This window comes from Falco peregrinus, chromosome 1 (assembly GCF_023634155.1).
Source record: "Falco peregrinus isolate bFalPer1 chromosome 1, bFalPer1.pri, whole genome shotgun sequence".
In the NCBI taxonomy this organism is placed as follows: domain Eukaryota; kingdom Metazoa; phylum Chordata; class Aves; order Falconiformes; family Falconidae; genus Falco; species Falco peregrinus.
In genome coordinates this window covers 110722693-110736390 of record NC_073721.1, presented here as the reverse complement: position 1 = coordinate 110736390, position 13698 = coordinate 110722693, and the positions used below count along the sequence as shown (strand labels likewise).

Here is a 13698-nt window from a genome sequence, read left to right as displayed (position 1 = left end):
GCTCTCAGCCAACATTTTCCACTGGGAACAAAATCTTAAGTGTGGCAAAATTTCACTGCTAATTGTAAGTCCTGTGGGAAAGGAGACAGTCACTGCTTTGCTTTAGACAATAAAAAATAAGGTGTATAAATTGTGCAAACAGTATTTAGGAAGAAGTGCAGAGCTAAGCCACAGCACCATATTTTTACAATTCATTTGGATGGCCATATATCTGACACCTCTAAACACTGCTATTAATTCAGGAATTAGAATGTTTATGGCATTTTGGCATGCATTTTGTGTTGCTTCAGAAACTTGGTAAAAGCACAGGGAGCACAATCCAAAAAATTAAATTCAGGCTTAATTCCCAGCACTGTTGAGGACAAAGACCCAATTATCTGACAAGGCACTATAATCTAACAGTCACAAAGGAATTACTTGTATTTTTCTCTAAAATGGCAATCTGATGCTTATAGACGTAAGTTTCTGTTTTACTTCTTACTATTTTGTCATTTAAACATCAGATTATGCTGTATGTTAGGCTGAAAAAGATAACGGGCTGGCTAAGTAACTACGACATATTTTTTTTCTAACAATAAAAACCATGGAGTTACAAAGAGTATTTTCACACTAAGACAGGATGACTGAGAAGATGTTACAGCATCAGGCTTACTGAATGAATGTAGTAAATTGGCCTTGTCTCATTTTTCATACCCTTTGTAAAGTAAGAGTTCAGAACTTCCTTAAACTTTTGCTTTAGAGATAGAACTTACTTTTCTTTGCAATGAATACTCAATGAAATAGTAACTTAAATTAAAAAGTCTCAAAAAAGCAATGTTGGATTTCAAACTGCAAAGCCTTTTTTGAGGACCTTCCGGTCCTCAGTCAAAATCACAGGATTCAAACAGCTGTGTCCAAGAAGCAGCTGGGTGCACAAGCCAGGGATTTAAGTAGCCTTGTTATATTTAGATTTGCAAAGTTATACAGTGAGCTACTAATAGCTATTAAAAATAAGTCCCTTCCTTTGCCATAACAATAAAATCAAGCAGCAGCTCTGCAGCATTCGGCAGTTGATACCCAAACCTTCAGGGGACCAGTCCCTGATAAGTCCTGTTCAACGTGGCCACTAGGTGGGACTACGCCACAGTGCTTGGATTCCTCCGCTACCGCTGGAAATCATTCTGTGAAGGATTATTTAGAATTGTAACTATAGAACATTTAGTAGTGGCGATTTGTTTGCCCAGTTTTCCTGGCCACGATACACACAAAACACACAGAGGCTACATAAGGGATTTAGAAGCATTTCTTGGTTTGATTCACTAATATCACTTAATTAGCCTACGTTCCTTACCAACCAATACGAAGGAAACTATGATGTTTCAAAGCATAGTGGCAAATACTGCCTTTCCTTCATTGCATGTGGTAAACAAAATACTCTTTTGGAGTCTGTGCTCCCCAGGCAGGAACAAACGGAATCCAAATACAAGCCCGTGAAGAGTACAAGCCCAAATTCGGAGATAATTTTCACACTACAGGAATTCGGGGATAATTCCTTGCTGACTTGGAAATGTTCATACCCACGTTCCATATGCAAACCACGCCACTAAGGGCACCGTAGTGGTAAATCAAGCACATGAAGTCCAAACTGAATAAAACCCGACAGTTGTTTCAACATTCAGGTTTTGTCTGTTTTACTAACTGTTTCTGGTATACTCACTCACTTCCAACAGATTATATACGGTTCTTTTTTTTGCATGCGTCTATGAAACCAAATCATATTTCCACAGGCTTTCTACTCTTTTGCTCCACACTAGACTGTTGCATTGGGTCCTATCTTGTTGGGTCACAAGGCTGCGTACTGTTAAACTTCCTTTGCTCTAAAACACTTTGTCTGTGCCCTGATACGTGCCTTTGGCACAGACTGTTGGCGTCCTACCTCCCACTAGAAGTTAGATTTCTGAAGTTTAGTCTTTCTTACATGTGAGACTCCATGTATTAGGTCACACGATGGGGGATCTATAACATGGGGGGCAAACTGCGTGGCAGGCAAAGGCCGTAAGGCTGGACTGCAGGTAGAAAAAGGCCCTTTCAAGAGGACCTCAGTGAATCAGCATCCTGGCAGAAAGCACACAGTCCTCTGCTGCTGGGACATGCCAAATAAGTCACTCCCTTCCCAAGTAGTGTCAGGCACAGACGAACCAGAAGTCGTAGATTAGGTTGATTAGCCCTAGCTGTGTGCAGGACTCCACTGCAAGAGGCAGAGCATAGTACCGTACTGCCCATGATTCTTAGGCGTGAAGCCTGAGCTAAGGGATCACGTAGCTCTGTAACACCCTCTAGATCCCTGCTGAACACCATCATTGTGCCCCCTCCCAAACCTTCAGCCACAGGGACAATACAGAGACAAGTCATCAGTGGAATTCTGCAGGGGATTGCTTCTTCTCAACCAACTCAAAAATTGATTGGAAAAGGTCTTAGCAGTGATGCAGAAAAGTTTGCTGAGGATACGCATTTGCTCAGTGTAGGAAGTGTGAGAGCTGAATGCATAAAACTGTAGATGGGCCTTAAGACTAAGTGACTGGGTAACAAAATAGCAGAGGAAAATTAGTGTAGATAAATGTGAAATTATGTATGTGGACAAGAGTGTTCTTGGCTTTATAAATAAAGTAACGAGCTCTGAGCTGCCTGTTACCACTCAGAAGTGAAAGTCTGGGACTGTGACAGATAGACAGTTTCATAAAAATACCAATTCAGTGAAGGATAGCAGTCCAAAAATGCAAATGTTGGTGACTTAGGAAAGGAAAAAAGAACAAAACAGGAAATATAATTATGCCAGTCTATAATGCCATGGTTTGCTCACTCCAGGAATACCCTGTGCTGCTCTGGTGCTTGCATCTTCAAAATGTTGTATTAGATCTTTAAAAAGTTCAGAGAAAGGCAACGATGATTGAACGGATGGGATGGAGTGGTTTCCATAGCAAAAATAACTAAGCAGGCTGGAACTCTTTATTCTGGAAAAGAAACGGCTTATGGAAGGGGATAAAAAATGAAAAAAAAAAGGAGACAGTGAGAATTAAAGGATAGGAAAGGATAGGATATGCAAGTCTTGGAAACAAGGCTGAAGTAGGGTACACTGACCGTGACAGCACCCACTGCTTCTAAAAGGTGTCCAAAGCGTGGCTAGGTCCTGCCTAGCTGTGCTTTGTTCAGCGACACAACAGGATAAGGAAACAGAAAATCACTTCACAGGAAGTTGGATGCCCCTTGTCAAGCTTCCCCCTCTTCCTGATGGGATGAAAAGCCAGGACAGGCTGGCAATGGCAGTAGGGCATTGGCAAGGAAGTCCTCCAGATTAGAAAGTCCTTAGATGTGCCACTGTTCATTCATTTTTTGTTAGTGCATAATTTGTAAGATGAATGAAATCAACCAGCCAACGGAGGCAGGCAGTTCAGAGTAACCAGAGGCTCCATCCAAAGGCAGAAATGAGGGCCACTGTACTTTTAGAACATGTATGGGAATGCACCAGCTAGCGCTTTACAGACACTACACCTTTAACTCCTAGTAAACACCAAATGTCTGTCCTGTATCAGGCAGGATTGTCATGTTTCTGTGACTCATTAACTCTTAATATTTAAACAAATGTGTAGGGAAACTGAAATATACCCATTTCTAATGAGATGCCTTGAACTATGAACAGGAAATATCATCACTGAAATCCAGACATGATAGCCTTCAAACATCATTACAATTTCTTACCTGTAATCATCTTTACACTACTGATGTAGCAACTCTGGTGTAGAAATCTAAAGCAGCATTCCAGTCAACCCTCAGTTCTGCCAATGCCATGCAGTGTTTTTGAAAAGCAGGCTTGTTCGTACCCTTTATTCTTTACAGATCAATTCTCTCTATTCTAAATGGGAATTAATTCTAAAAGTAGGCTCACAGCCTTAAATGATACTATTCTTCCTTCTCCCTCCCAAACTCCTATGTTTTGGCTGGGGAAAGAAGTTGGGAGGATAGGTGTATACATTTCTGTAAAATGCCAACCAGGAAGGCAAAAGCGGAGCCTGGTGCTCTTGTTTATTCTACCTCATATTTTCCTGCTTCCAAGGATTTAGAGAAGTAGTTAGTCCTCAAAAGAGCTTCTAAGGATGTGCTTGGTATGGAAATACAGAACCCCTTCGTGAATGGTCATGTTTTTCTCCACATCTGAATGGTTCAGAGTGGCATTGAAAACAGAAAACAAATCCCGCCTTCCTGATGAAATTTACGTGGGAAGAAACTGTAAGAGAAAATTCTCATGGATTATGCACCTCCTTATAGTGGGTATTCTGCAAGAGAGGATGATATATTGAGCCAATGCAATCAAGGATCAAGAAAAGCAGGAACAGACATTTCTTGCCAGCAATTACTGAGACAAAACCTTGAGTGGCTTCCTCCAAACATCTGCTACTTGGCATGCCCAAGTCATTGCCAGTATTACTGCAGTGAGGGTGCCATCCCTAATTTTGTGTGTATTTTTAGTGCAACCATGTTTTGTAAGCTGGGAGCTAATACAGCAGGTAATATGCATATAGAAAAGGCTTGATTCACATTATGTCTAATCCCAAATGTTTATTGAGGTTCAAGAGGATTAGATTTTGATGAACCAAGGGATTGCACCGGTTTGCTTCTTTAGCACCTGGTATTTTTATGACATGCATCAACAATAACAATTAGTGTTGACATACCTAACAATTGTTACCAGTTAGCTTGTGGCTTTTGGCATCACAGCAGTCATGTCAAGGTCAATTTGTCCAGTAGCATTGGCTTATTTGACAGGAAGCTGCTCATCTCGGTTTGGAACCTGGAACAGAGAAGCCATGGCTATAGTCAGCAGTAGAAAGAAGTGTTAAGGAGAAATAAAAGATGAGAAGAAAAAAGCAAATAAAGGTGTCGGACCAAGTGTCTTTCCCAAGCAATTTTTGAGATTTCCATTTTAGAAATACCATAAAAAGCACTTTCCAGCCTGCTGCTGGAATTTCTTGCAACTGTCGGCACATTAGCAGTTATCAGATACTGCAGTTAATTGTACTGTAAGTATAATAAAGACAAGATTGTTTCTTCAGTAGCCTGCTCAGCTCAGGGTATTAACCTGCATTTTCATCCACATAAATTGTCACTTCTGTAAACTGCTAGCTTTGCAACACCAAATGTAAAATATGACAATTTCGAAGATGTTACAGATAACTAAAAGGCTCGTCTGACTAAAGTAGCAGTTGCTTATGTAAGCTAACTACACTTCTACAGAATTTATTTTTTTTTCCATAAACGATACCAACTGTGGTAACCATTACCATAGCAATGCATTATGCATGCTTCCTGACACAATATCCCATGTCTCAAAATATCCAGACCCCGGTTATCTATTCTCCCTGGATTCTGCTTGCAACAAAGCAAGCAAAAGGATGAAGGTAGCTTTTGGCCTTAAAAAACATGTTTTCTGATCTTTGAATTTCCCTAATTTCTGGCTTCTACAGTTAATTAGTGCAGTCTCAGACTACTTATTTTTGGCTATTCTTGGCTAGGAGTGCCCAAAAGCTTGTTCTTTGTGTCAGAAAGAGCCAGAGTACAGCAGTAATCCAGCTAAATACCATACTCTGGAAGCAGCGATGGGGCTGCTATATGCATAATAAGCCATCTCTTCACCATCCAGAGAGCCTTTTTGTATCGGGTATGCTTCCCGGGTTCACTGCATTGTGATAGTAGCCCAGATACACACAAGGGGATCAGGTCCTCCAGCTGCCTGGCCATCCAGCTGGCCACCCAACGTTCTTAAGACGATTCTTCCCTTCTATAATGGTTTCCTCTTATGAAAGTGCAGGGGTTCTGGTGAAGATTAAAAAAATGAAGTGTGTGTTTTGAGAGGGGATACGTGTGAGAGGAGATGGACGTAGTAGTGTGCATACCCACCCTTACTGTGTTGATCAGTCACTTGGAATATGCATGTATTCTGGCCATACCTTCATTTACACTTAACCAGTCCTTGAGTAAGAGACCATAACAAAATGACTGCATCTCAGTAAAAACTTCTCACAGAAGCATTCTGTCTTAAGACTTGGCTGTACTTAGAAAGATTACCTCTCTGTAAATTTACATCTTCTTTGCTACAGCTCTACCCCAACAGCACTGAATCATAAAATTGCCATAAAAATATTTCTTCTGGGAGTGCTGCTGGCATACCCTCTGCTTGCACACCAAGGGAAACAATGTTTTAAATGATATGTAGTAGCATCACTTAGACCTTTCTGTCACAGCAGTACTACCATAAAGACACAGTTAGATTGTAAACACTTCTAGGTCGGAATACATGTTTATCAGTCTCACTTGGGAACTCCAGGCACTGAAGTCATACAAATAATGCTAGCAACAATATTACTGAGAAACAGGTACTCAGTTTACGGAAATAAAAAATTAGCATTGCTGTTGCTTTTGATATCATTCACAATATATAGGACATACTGTGTATATGTACACATACATATTTGGAAACTTTCGTGTTGGATATTGCATCAATAATCACGTGAATCTCAGCACAAAGTTTTTAGAGTTCTTGCAGTGAAAGTATATGTAGGTGTTTACTGTGCAAGCTAATGATTTCTCAAGAGGCAGAGAGCTATATGCACAATGGCTTAAAGCAGCATTCCAATCAATCAAATTACTTCTTTTTCCACATCTTTTAGGACTGAGCTATAAATAAGAACTTGTACTACCCACAAATCTGGAAATACAGCAAAGCATTAAACTTCGACTACTTTTTACACAAATACCTTGACCCTGATGCCCATTCTTCACTACACTGTTAAATCTAAGTGGAATATTGAACACACATACACCAGATTAAAGTACAGGCACTGCAATCTTTAGGATGTTTTACAAAGCCAAAAGAAAACTGACAAATGCAGACACAGGATTATGAATTGATTTTAGAAGGGATCCAATAATTTGTAACCACTGTCCAATCTCAAGATTCATTTAATGATTTTTGAGCAAGCTGTACATTAGTCTACACTGGCGATGCAACGCTTGTACAGAAATGGCCCAAATAAATTTTCATTAATAGCTCAAAGAGATTATTATCTTCTACTTACACATTTTTCTTTATGGTGCATATGTCACCGCCATATACATGATCTTGAATGCTTAGATTCAAGACAGTTTCTTTACACAATAAAGTCTGCCCATACTGTAAGTTTTTATGGTAAATAGGGATGAAGATTTTTACCTCCTGATTAACCTCATTTGTTGAGATAAGTAAGGATTTGGGAAAAAAGTCCTAGGGTAATAACATTCAAGTTTTGGTGTTTCATTAAAGAGTTTAGCTTCAAAAGTACTGCTTATATTTTAGAAGTCTTACTTTACTGGCGTAGTAACCATGATGGTTTTATTCATTGGTTTGTCTGCTCATTTATGGACACAGTTATATCTGAGATGAATGGAATCGCCTGCAAGTTAATTTGGCCTGTTATCTTCTAAATTTATAGTTACCATGGAAGAAAAAACAAAAAGCACTTGCCAGTAATATAGAAAGCTCAGTACGAACTGATGATTGGTGGTCTATAGTAGCCACAATATCAGGGTGCAGAAAGAATCCACTGGAAAACTCGCCTCTGTAATGCTGTTCACTGTTCTTTTTACTCTATCCCAGAAAAAAAATTTAAAAATCCATAAGAGCAAAATTAAAATTATTCAGCAATATATATTATTAATCTAATAAGCAAAGATATCTTTCTATGTGAGTTTGAAAAAAGGGACTGCTTGATTCAGACTAGAGAATAGGAAAAGGCAAAAGGTAGGTAATAGAGGATACCAGCTGAATTTTTAGAGAAGTTATATCAAGAATCCCTTTCTACATTTTGTCCTGAGACAAGAAAAGATGGACTTTGAAAGGACAGAGAACAGAACAATTAGTATTATTTTTAACTCTTTTATCAAAATCATAAGTAATCAGTAGAATCATTGCCACCAGACATGACCAAAATCATTAATTTAATGGGATTCAGAACTGCATTTTATTTTTGCACAGGTAACAGACACTTCTATAATCTCACTAACAGTAACTTTAATTTCCCTACCATATTGTAAACTCACATCTAACAGAAGAGTGTTTAGAAGACACATCTCCTAGAAAGAGTTTGCCCTTTCTAAAATACAAAGATAAGGAAGCTGTGGTAACACCCTGTAGGGTGCACCCTATAAAGTCTATGGGGCTGGTGCAGGAAAAGAAAATCTATGTTGCTCTGTGCCACGTGCATTGCTTTACAAGAAGACTAAACCCAAAAAACAAGTAGATAAAAAATGACGGCATATAATTGACCATAGCCTACCCCATATTTGCCAAAATAACCCTGCAGCATTACCTGGAGAATTTCAGAATGCAGTGAATCCTCATCTACTGGTTCTGCCTTCTATCAAGATTTATGTTCCACTGTGCCAACTAGTCCCATGGCTTCAGTAAGACACAATCAATCAGCTATTCCAGGAACAGTTTGGTCCTTTATGTGCACTGGTTGCTCTTGCTCCTTTTCTTCTCAAGGCAACTTTCTCCACTCTGAATACAAGGAGTAACATAAAAATACTGATAGGAAGTTTCAGTTCGTTTCTTAAATTTATAATGTCCCTAGAAACCACTGATGTGATTTTAGACAGAAAATAAAAATACTTTGACTTTTACCACATTATGTTTAAAAATAGTATAAAGGTTTAAATTAGTTATTTAATGTTAAAAATTAAACACTTTTTGCCCTAGCATTACTGAATTTTTTTTTTTTTTTTTTTATGATTTAAATACCACAGAATATCTTAAATATGTTTTCTGATAGATCTGGGGCAGCAAATCCCTTCTGGACATTTATCTCTGAAATTACATTGAGAGGAATAAACAGCTGTCGGGAATATAAATGCTAACTCATCAGAATGCTGACTCAGTGCTGTAGAAATCAAAATATGTTCATACACTGTGGAGATAACATGTCATACACCAACTAGTCATATTTTATGTTGGACAATCATAAAACCAGTTGAACTAAAATGCTGGACAAAACTAGGGAGCAGAAAGCAAATTATAAATAGGGGAAATGTTAAGGTCCCCTTGAAGACCTGCCCTATGGCTGACAAAATAGTAACTATCAAAGCCCGGATTTGTTACCCTGTCACCTTCAGTGGCTACAAACCTAATCTTTAACAAGGATTATCTCTTGAATCATCATGTGATTACAGGCCCCATTCTGCTTTCCTTGCAATTAACAGAATTTATTAATTTTGTGGAAGCAGGATTTAGCAACAAATGGACAATCATTCTGCAACGCCATGTTTATGCTAAGCATCCCAATAGACATTGGTTCAATTTTGTCACTAAATCTGAGTTGAATGCTAGTGACTTTTTGTACTAACATTTCTTAAGTGGGGAAATGTGTTGCAGGAGAAAATGTATTTTACTAAAATATCTGATGTTCTGCCAAGAGATGTGAGAAGATTTTATTTTCAAGTATGTTTTGTTCTGGTAATAAATTCTCTTAGGAAAATAACTGCTATCTAGGAATTATTTCAGGACTTCTCATCCAGACGAAATTTACCTTTGACACCGTGGGTTAACTATTTTGACTTCAGTTGAAGCGCTGCACTCTGTAGCAAAGTCTTTGGTTCAGTCTGGAGTTTTGTCAAGCAAGTAATGACCTGGACTAATAGCTTGCTGCATGTTTTCTGGTGGAGTAAATTACCCTACATTTAATGCACTTCTTCCTTAGTATCCCAAAACTGTATATACATGTGAATGCATGTGTATTCCTAAAACCATTTCTACAGTTGCAGATTTTCCCTTTCATATTTCTTTACTGGTCTGCATCTAACTCTTGTGCCAGACACATGCCTTACAGAATTCAACCTATCTCTTATAAAAGGATAAGTGCCTAGCTGTCTGGATATATGCTATGCCATAGGTCCTGCAGCAATGCTGCAAAGGAAGAATTTGCTTTTCAAAAGTATGACCCTGGGCATTACTCAGCAATGATGGCTGTCAAAGGGAAAGAGCAAAAGACAGCAAGAAAATGTCTTTTGAAATATGACATTAAAGCTAAAGACTCTTTCCACTGAAAAAATCCCCACTGCTCTGCCAAAAGATAATCTAAAAGCAGAAAATTTTAAGCACTTCATACAATTAACTCTTTCTAAAGATAAATGATGATAGAATACAGGTTTATTTCTTAAAGAAATCAAAATTCTCATAAAGACATACTAAAGCATAGAAGCACAAGACTTCAGTTTTTAATTTTGTAACCTCAAGCTTAATTCCTTCATTAATTTCAATGCTCCAAGCAATCAGGATTTCTCAAGCCAGAATCTTTCCAGGCAGCAGAATTTCTCTGCTGGCCTCCCAGATCCTGTGGCATCTTTGTCATGGCTAAGTTATCACGCAGTTTCACAAGGAAGCCCCAGGTTCTGCAAAATCCAATCTAGAGGCATTGGTTTATTGCCCTAGGTAAAGTAGTCTTGTTTCATAAACTGAGTGAAATTTGCCTTGTACTGGCATGTTAGGCCTTCTGGTTCCAAATCATCCAGCTGTTACTAATTTGTTATGTAGCTAGTATCTCTTTGTGATGTATGATCTATGAGAAGCCAACTTTTCTGCATATTTTTATACATCAACATGCTTAATAACCTGTAACATATAAAATACTCATGCAGATATTATAGAACAAGACTGCAACTTGGACCTATGTAAGGCTTACCAGAGCTTATTGCTTTTGGTTTGAGAAATTACTTTGTCAAGCGTATTTCTGTCATTAGTCCTTGGACGTATTTTGTTAAAAATCTGAGGCAGCTTCTAGTTACTTTAAAATAACTACCATAATTTAAACTTTTGACTTGTACTTAATATCTTGTGTCTCTTCAATTAAAAAAAAAAACGTAGCTGTTATGTCCCTCCATTTTATTTTTTTTCTTTTGTCTTGCAGTAACCTTACATGAGAAAAATAAAAGGAACTTTTTTCTTATTATAGTCCTAGATACAATATCTGTCATCTTTCCCCCTAAACTTCCTGGCTTATGAAAGATTTGGTGGTTTGGGAGGACAGTTATCTCACCCAGACTTTCACATCTGGCACCAATATCAGCACAGATCGGAAGAATCTGAAGCAATTTAACCTCTCTAATTCAAACTTCTGTTGAACAGCCTTTCTTCGGCTGTTCTACTTCCAAATTAGCTTAGGATTTCTTATGTCATGGTAGTTCTAATCCTGCTAGTTAGGGACATGTTATCCAGTGGCAGCCCCAGGATAAGATTTGCACCTTAGCCGCATACATTCTTTCTGCAGAACCCAGAGGAAATGAGGGGTTTATATTTTTATTTGGTATTAGCAACTTCATTTTCATTGCTGTTGTAACTATAGATGGGATAGTGGATTATTTCTGAAATGGGATTTTTACCTTGAGTAGTCCTGCCAAATAAAACTTAATTTATCCAGACTTGGCCCATGGCTTCAGATTCTGTGGTTTAGCTTTCTTGTTTGTATTAACAGTAAGCTCTGGATTTGCTACCAATCTCACTGAGACTTTGAAAGGCTCCCCTCCTCAGAGCTCTGACGGGATTATACAATTCTCTTCCATCTTTCCTCCTGACTTTCTCCTGCTCCTTTAATTTTCTTCTTGCAGTCATGAAAATATAGGCGTTTCATAAATTTTTCACATTTCCTAAACTTTCTCTTGTGAACTTTCTGTTCACATTCTCTATGACGGGTTTATTCCCTATCCCTTTGTTAACCTGGTCTCTCCCAGGAACATACATCTTGGGGGATTTTACCCTGCACAAGAGCAGTTAGTGACAGTGTCTAGTTTCAGCTTCTGGAGCTTCTGTTTGGAACTCTGGAGTATGCAGTAATGAAGCCTGATTAAGTATGGTTGGAGCTATGTGATATTTCCGTACGATAAATACAAAAATTGAGCATTGGTCCATTTGCCATCTTAAAGGTCTTTTCCAATCCAAACAATTCTATGATTGCCATGATTCTATGATGATTATTTGGGATCAGCTCCTCAAATAAATCTGGCAGCTTAGATATTTGCTTCTTTAAAAGTGACTTGTCTTTAAATCCAATGAGTCTTTTAAATAGAAAATAGGGTTGATTCTCACCTAAGGTCTGACACTACATTTTTTGTGATAGCTCTTTTTATATCAAGCAAACAAAACTCCATTTTAAATCAATGTAAACTCTGAGTAATAGGAATTTTAAGAGTGCCAGTGCCGCAGGATAATAAAAACCTGGCATAGAGACATTGCTGTCATGGGGAAATGTTAAGTTGTTGCATTAACTAATAACAATAGATGAATGAAACAGTTTGCTTCCTTTTCTTTGCTGCCAGCCTGGTAGACTGCGATTAAGTTCTCTATTGCTGGCCAGGTTGAGGGTTTTATTTTTGTCTTATTTGCTTATATGCCTGGTTTGCTTTTGCCAATACAATCCCCATTCTATTCTTAGGTCTCTGTAGACATCTCCCTCTAAGTGTTACACTTGTGATAAAGAACAGTGTCGGAACAGCCACAGTCTCCCTTGGGAAGCATTTGATCATTCTTTTTATCTGGATCACTTAAAATCTTCAAAGACCAGCTGTACCTGGGTATTAATGCTCTTTCAGAACCATATGTTTCCCTTCTGCATAAAACCCATGTAAGGGGGACGCTTACATAAAAATCTTGCTGCAAATTATTGCCGCATGCTCCTTCTGTGAGGGATAAAGGATGAGGAACAAGCAGGAACAAATGATTTTAATCAACCCATGGAAGACATAAGAAATCCTATAGGATATTTAAACATGGCTACATCTTCCCCTTGCCTTCCTCCAGCACTCCCCCAAAGCAATGGGAAGCACTGCCTGCAAATTCCCCATCTATTCGGCTAAGTAGAAATATATATAGGCAGCTTTCAGAACTAGGCAGAGCTGGTTTTTCCTTGATGTGTTCTTCAGTTACAGGACTGAAGACCTTATATATGGTGCTACCTTTTGCTACACACAGCACACAAACACATGATGGTTCCCTGGTAAAGGAAAATTGGATTATATATACATCTGTCCCACCCTGAGGCATTGGGAAACATATTCTACATATGACTTTTGCCCATTGGCTTCCTCTACTTTGCATGAGCAAATACACCATCAGTATTAGTAGACATAGAAAAATAAAGGCAATATGCACCAGGCAGGCACAAGAGGATAATTTAAACTGAAGTTCAAACTTGTTTGATTTCTCGGGTCTTTACCCCTTTATATTGTTCCCTTTATCCCTTTAATATTGTTCTATTCTTGATGTGAATTTCCTTATAACTTTACCAAGAGTAATTACTGAAACATAGGTAAGAGGATGTGTATTCCTTCTACAAACAAATGTGAAAAAAAGGAACAGTATCTTTACAAAATACCTGTAAACCTTGTTCACATGAACAGCGCTCAATGATGTGTGTACCATTAATTATTAATAAGATTACAGAAAATTGGCGTGTACAAGCCAGGCGATGGAACTCTTCTTTTCTCTGGGCTGACAAAGGTACATAAAAATAATTATATGTACCACATTAACTAGCATTGTCTGATAAATACAGTGGAGTTACAGAACGAAGGAATAATATCTGGGGAGGAGTGAGTTTGCTTCTTCTGGTGGCTGGCTGTATGTCAAATGCAGAGCACAAT

At 38.3% G+C, this 13698-nt stretch overlaps 1 protein-coding gene across 1 annotated transcript in view; it reads left to right on the top strand.

The window, feature by feature from the left end:
• TJP1 (tight junction protein 1) overlaps positions 1–13698 on the top strand; it is a 198922-nt gene that overhangs the window by 6905 nt on the left and 178319 nt on the right. The window lies entirely within an intron of this gene.